Genomic DNA, 7187 nt, shown 5'->3' on the forward strand with positions numbered 1-7187 from the left:
CGTTTTGACTAACTTCCCCAGTCCCTACGCAGCTGAGCAACATTTTCGTACCCAGGGCCTGGTTGTTCCACGTCCTTTAACGCCAATCAAGGACGGTGCGAACTGAATTCAACCATGGACCGGGCCCACAGGGAAATAAGCGCCCTGATTCAGCGGTATTCTTGCGTGGCTTACTGAATGCGGGACGTATAGAAAACATGGACCCCAAGTCCATCGACAATCCCTGTGGACCACCCCTGTGGACCACCCCTCATTTTGTAAATTCAATACGTTCTACAAAAAAATCTTCAGCCGTAAGGGAGAAATGATCCTCGCACTAATCTGGAAAATTTAAGCAGGAGTCCATGACAAGGAGCCAACAACTCCCATACTTAGCCTATAAGTCCATGGGCCGAACCAAAATTTCTTACCACTTCTTGGGAAAAAGTGTGACTAGTGACAATTGAAAGAGCATCACAAGCTGTACTAAAATTTTGATGATAGCAAATCCGAAAGCGCAGCTTTATGAATATTTTGGGACTCAAAAAAGTAAAAAAAAAATAGCGCCTCTGCATGAAAACGAAGCTAGGGAAAACGCTCCAGCAAGGCATTGAATTTAAGATTGAATTCGCGGTCAAAGAAATTTTAAGCTGAGAAATGTTTCTTTTTGTTTTTTAATTCTTGCTGTTTGAATTACTAGAAAAAACTTGAATTCTAGTTTTATTTCGAATGGGTGATTATAATTATTTGCAATGCGTCGTGGGTAATTCAAGAAGGCGGACAATGTTCCAGGTTAGTTGTTGATCAACTTCTGTCTCTTCATGGCTTTTACGGCGGACTTTTGTTGTATTTCTTATTGTTGAAATATCGAATAGGCTTTTTAAAAGGTTTATCAAAGAAATCGGAATGAATTTAAGGCTATTTCAGAGCGATTTGTTATAACAACATAAATAAACTACTGGCGTTTGAGATATCGACTCGAATGCGATATCATGCTTTTATTCAGCAAGTATGTGGGGTGATTTTCCTACTACGATTCTTTTTAACGACGTTGTTTTTTGGAATCTCTGCTAATGTTTTACTCTAAAGATCGTCCTCGTGAAAGTGGCCTTTCTATCTTCATTTTATGGGAAATAATTCCAAAAGGTCTATAAGTGAAGAATTGAGCTCTCCCGCCAGCAAACGTATTTGTGTTGAACTAAGAGATAACTGCTTTATACATTGCACCATAGTTAGTACTAACTATGATTGCACCGACGCTTGTGGTGACCTATCATCACTGCAAGACATCCAGTCATGAAAAGCTCTTGTAAGAGCCGCAGAAATTTGACAGTGCGCAACGATCTTAGAGCTCGCAAAAACAGTGGGAGGAGAATATCCAAATATTACTTATCATCACAAATGCCGAAGCATTTTTACTATGAAAAGAGATCATGACAACATATGCAAAGAAAAAGTCATTACAACAACGAGAAGGTCACGGCAGAGAAAAAATCTATTCGTGCCTCCACTGAGCCAAAAGCCTAACAACTTACGAACGTGTTGTGACAAAGTTAGGAGATACATTAAAGGAAAAAGGTGTATGGGAGAAACTTACTCAATGCAATAAATTAGCTAGAGTATCAAGAGATTTGGTTGCAGCTGAAGCCTGCTATCATCGCAATTGCTATTGAGAGTACATCCAGCCAAAGCCAGAAACAATCTCGTCTACCAGTTCATCCTTTGCAACTTTGAATGTCGAATATGCACGCATGGAATCAGCATCGTATGAGAAGCGTTTCGATTATGTCAGGAATGCATGATTTACTGGAGACTCCAAGATTAATTAGACTCACAGATCTAAGCTAAACGATGATCTCATACATAAACGATTTGGGCCTAACGGAAGTAAAAGAATCAACCAAAACGCACCTGTATGCTACGCCGAATGTGACAAAATATCAAGTCCGCTAAAAATAAAACAAGTCACACCATTTATAATCAAGTTGCCAACAATTAGCATCAATTTGTTTGTTGACCAAATCAAATTCCTCGCAATTTATGTCACTTCTCTTGTTGTGCAATTCATGTATTCAAGGCCTGCGCATCGAATGTCAAGCTCGATAATTTCAATTCAAGACAATCTCGACCCCAGAGCTCTTCTCTTGACTGAGGGAGAGAAGAGCTCGGGGGAACCTTGAAGCAAAGTGTCTTCTCATTGGTTATCGTGAAGAACAATCAAAAGCCTCTGTAATTGGTGCATTAATGTTAGCACGAGAAGTAAGCAGGCGCCGTAAGGTTCAAATAGCCAATTTTTCACCATTAGAACCCTACGGCGCATGTTCTCCCGCATAGAGTTTCCCAGAGCCTTGGATTGATCAGAGGCTCTGGTGACGAGAATGAATTCAAGATTGCTTGTTTTATAAATCAAGAAGGGAGAGAATAGCTTTTGATCAATTCTATTTTCGAGGGGGACTGAACACCTGTGGCAAAATGATTAAACGCGAGTAAATCTGAGCGAGACAGTGGCCGCTGAAAGTATCGAGGATCTTGGTCTACAGGCGAATGTTTCACTCAGCCCAAGCACAGGAATACTCGTTCCTCGCATGTCGCTATAACTTCACCCAGTTCCCGACAACAAGCAGTTTGAGTAACCAACATAATCCACCAGAAAATTATGGCTACAAAAAGTGACAACAGGAGACATTAGGGAGTTTAAGAAACCAAGAAGGCTACGGCGACGAAAACGTTACTTCAAACTATTAGCTTGAGCTATCCTAAGTGCTAAGTGTTTCAAGGCGTTTCCATCTTGTTTATTTTGTATAAGATAGGCGAAGTATTCGATAGAATCGTACGAACGGATTTGAAAAAAAGAGAAAGAACTGTTTGTTGTCCATGTTGTCGTCAAAACCCGAAAATTGGTCATTTCACGTTGTTGTTTTGATGAGTACGAGAGAGAAATGCATTGCAAAAATGCGTGCCGCACGTGCAGCATGATAATTTCTTCTTCTTTTAGGGCCTGTTTAATTTATAAGAGGCGAGCCAGCCCTGTTAGACGGGCTGGCCCGGTAAAAGGGATGAAGTGTTTATATGGACGATTTCAGCCAGGTTTACCGGGATGAATTTTAGGAATTTGTTTACGTGTCTAGCTTGTAACCGTCAAAGTCACGCATGGGGTACCTGGTGAATTTTCTTGCTTTGACGTTCGAAACGAAAGGTTCATTTTAGCGCTAGCAAGTACGGAATGGCATTTTAAAACAAAAGATGCAAAAATAATCCTGTGATTATGCAAATCCGACTACGTTTTCAAGGCAACCCACACGTCATGAGAATTTTTCATCCCAGCAAACTGGGCTGGACCGTTTATGGGAGAATTTTTCAGCTTGGCTTGCCGAGATCTCCGTAGCTCAGACCGAGATCTCGGCAAGTGGGTCAGCCCGCCTTCTGATATAAACGAACCGAAATTTTACTAAATAAAAACAGGCATGAGCCGAGATCTTGGCAAAGGGGGCTAGCCGGACTGGCCCGCCTCATATATTAAAACAGATGATATTACTGTTTTTCGGTCTTGTCGTTGCCGTAGCAGTCGTGATTTCTTAAACTCCCTATTGGAACGATAAACGGGTTGCCCGCCATTACTGGTGCAGCCCCCCTCGAAAATAGAATTGATCAAAAGCTATTCTCTCCCTCCTTGATTTATAAAAGAAGCATCTTGAATTGAAATTTTGAATACATGAATTGCATAACAAGAGAAGTGACATAAATTGCGAGGAATTTGATTTGGTCAACAAACAAACTGATGCTAATTGTTGTCAACTTGAGTGTTAATTGTGCAAGTTGTTTTATTTTTTAGCGGACTTGATATTTTGTCACGTACGGCGTAGCATACTCCTGCGAAGGACAGTTGCAGCAGAACTCAAGTAAATGTCTCGGTTTCGGAGTGAGTCTTGGTGCTCAACTATTGTGAGGGAAATGAGTTTGATTTGCATAAGAATACGCAACTCATTTCCATTTGAATGGTTGTGCACCAGGACTCGCTTTGAAATTGAGGCATGCAGCAATTCGGAAATGGGCTATTAAGGCATGGGTTGGACCCAAATTATTGCACAAAAGAGTAAGGGGTGGTCTAACTTTTAAAGGTTTAGTAATAACAACCTAGGACTTCCGCAGACTACTAACGTCACAAAAGTTTTTATATTGATGTGGATTACGTATGCAAATGAGGTCATGTAACTTGTTACGGCCACAAAACTCAAAATAAAAAATGGCAACCGTTTATGCTAGAATTTATTTCACTTCGCTATTATTAGATTAAACAAAATGGTAAAAGAAAACGAATTTTGCTTGGCCTTTGATTAAAGATGTCTTTAGTTTTGGAAATATACGGTATTTTGTACTAGTGCCCAGTCTCCTAAGGAAAAAATTTTTTTTTTCGGACATTTAAAATTATCTTGAAATGTCCAAGCATAAAAATGATGTACTCAATAGTGTTAACATCATAAAGGTAAATCCAGCCACCAGAAAATAATAAAAGTGTTGCCGTTTAGCTGAGAAGATTTTTGTGCTAAAAATGACTTTAACATGTCACGTGATAATATATCATTCTATAGAGCGGTTAAGGTTTCACATCTTATTGCTGTTAACAATGCCCCAAAGTTATTTCGTGTTATATAAAATGGATCAACAGTTAGACCACCCCCTCACTTATTTTCATAAAACAGATCTGGGCCCAGACCTCAATTAACCCGAGAAATTTGGCAGTTTATTGCAGTTTGAAGACCTGCTTGGAAACAACAGAGTGTCGCGACTCTAGTGGTGGCATAACTGTAGCAATTTAAATGGAGGCATACCGCAGGTTACCCGTCTAGGGCCGATGTTGTCGGCGGTTATGTCTAATGACCTCCACCAATTCAGGCTCCGGCGCGCAAAATACGTGGACGATCTCACTGCTATCGAAATTATTCCCAGGAACGCGCCATCCGGCCTATCATCCATTGTCTCGCAGGTTCAATCATTTGCTTCAAGCAGTAACATGTGTCTCAATCCAGTAAATTCAAGGTTTTGGCGGTTGACTTTTTACCCTATACTAGTTTTCAGTGTCCTCCTATTGCCACGGGCGGTTCCTCTTTGGAAGAGGTTAAGTCATTCAAATTTCATGGCGTCCTTGTTCCTCACCACTTGAAGTGGGAGGCTCAATGCGACTCTATAGTGAAAAAAGCCAACCACCGCCTCTATGCTCAATCGTCCGATGAACACTTGAGGACGCTAGCCTATTATATGCCAACCTGCTGCGATATGTCTCTGACTCGTTAGAGAGGATACAAGAGCGCACAATGGCCATAATTTATCCAGAGAAGGGTTATAATGAGGCCCTAGTTAATACCAACATAGTCACACTACAAGAGCACAGAATAGACGCGTGCGAGCGGTTCATATCTGGCCTAACACCACAGAATCCTTTATATCAACTTGTGTTAGACCGTATCGATGCGGCTGCTTCCTCTTATCAGTTGATATAAAACGAATTCCAGCGTTGACACTGATTTAAAAAGTTTTTAAAAAGTAAAACGTTTCGATCACTTCCGTGACCTTCATCAGTTACTTATGCAGATATGACTAACGATGGTAAAATAGGCAAGTAAGTGACGAATAAGCATAACGCTTGTGCCAAAAAATGTTCTAAAAATTCTTGAGATTGAGGTACACAAGTGGAAACTCAACGTGCTCGTTGATTGAGTTCTCTTCGTTATTAGAATACCGCGCTTCCAAAAACAACCGCTGGTTCCATTGGGGACAGATGTCAAACAAAGTCCCAAAGTCCGTGCAACGGCGCGTTTGTGTTGAACAAACTTTGACTTTGCTAGATCGAGCCACCTCTATTCCGTGCACGGACGAAGAAAAGACCGCCGCGTTTCAGCGTTTAACCGCAACGCTTAAAGACAATGACTATCCGGCACGGTTTATTGACAGTTGTAAACCCCGTAAACCACGCGAAAGACAGGGGGAGCACGCGTAATTTGGTCGTACTTCCCTACGCTAAAGGCGCCTCTGAGAAAATTTCAAGAGTGCTAAACCAACACAACATCAAAGTGGCGCACAAACCCGTGCGTACCGTCGGCTCCTTTTTTTAGAAGACCGAAAGATCAACCAAAGAAAGAGGACACAAGGGGCACTGTTTACAAGATCGAATGCAATGATTGCGCTGCAGTGCCGTTCATCGGCCAGACGTCACGCGCCTAAAAAACCAGAACCAAAGAACATTCTAAAGCGGCCGCGTGTTTCGACAGAAACTCTCAACTAGCCCAATATTCCAAAAAACTGGCCACAGCTTTGATTTTGAAAACGTGTCAGTTCTTCACATCTGTCCCCAGTGGAACCAGCGGTTGTTTTTGGAAGCGTGGTATTCTAATAAGGAAGACAACTCGCTCAACCAGCACGTTGAGTTTCCATGTGTGTGCCTGAATCTCAGAATCTCAGAATTTTTAGAACACTTTTTGGCGCACGCGTTATGCATATTTGTCACCTACTTGCCTATTTTACCAACGTTATACATATTTCCATAAGTAACTGATGAAGGTCACGGAAGTGATCGAAACGTTTTACTTTTTACAAACTTTTTAAATCAATGTCAACGCTGCAATTTCGTTTTAAGTTAATCGGCTTGCGAACAATCCGGCCCAGATCTATAAAGTGAAAGGAAAGTAAAATAACCCTTCTTTTCAAAATTAGTCATACTGTATTAGGAGCCTGAAGCACAGTGGAGGCGCCCTCTTAGCAGAACCAGGAGGTGATGGAGAGACAATTTACTGAATATCCTTCGACATTGCTGCATTGTCCATTCCTGAGATCCAGGAAATAACTCAGGAATGGGAGTAACGTAACGAAATGTTGTAGCCGCAGCAAAGTCACCCGAGTTGTAATATGCCTCTTCTGATGATGATGATGATATTTTGGGATATAAATGCTTCAAGTAACAGCGGTGGCATTCTAAAATTGCGGCATGTTTATTCCGGGGGTAGCGGTAGAGGGTGGGGGTGAGGGGTGATTAGGTTTGGGTTAGGGTTTAACCTTATTAACCTAATCACCCCTCACCAACTAACCCCTACCCCCCACCAGTGCGAAGTGCGATGATCACGTTTCTCAATTTCGTCTAATACAGTTACGTACGTAAGTAGTGTTTATGGCCATGTAAGTAAATAATATCAAAAAAGGAATTGCTATATCAAAAA

This window comes from Montipora foliosa, chromosome 9 (genome assembly GCF_036669935.1).
Source record: "Montipora foliosa isolate CH-2021 chromosome 9, ASM3666993v2, whole genome shotgun sequence".
NCBI classification, from domain to species: domain Eukaryota; kingdom Metazoa; phylum Cnidaria; class Anthozoa; order Scleractinia; family Acroporidae; genus Montipora; species Montipora foliosa.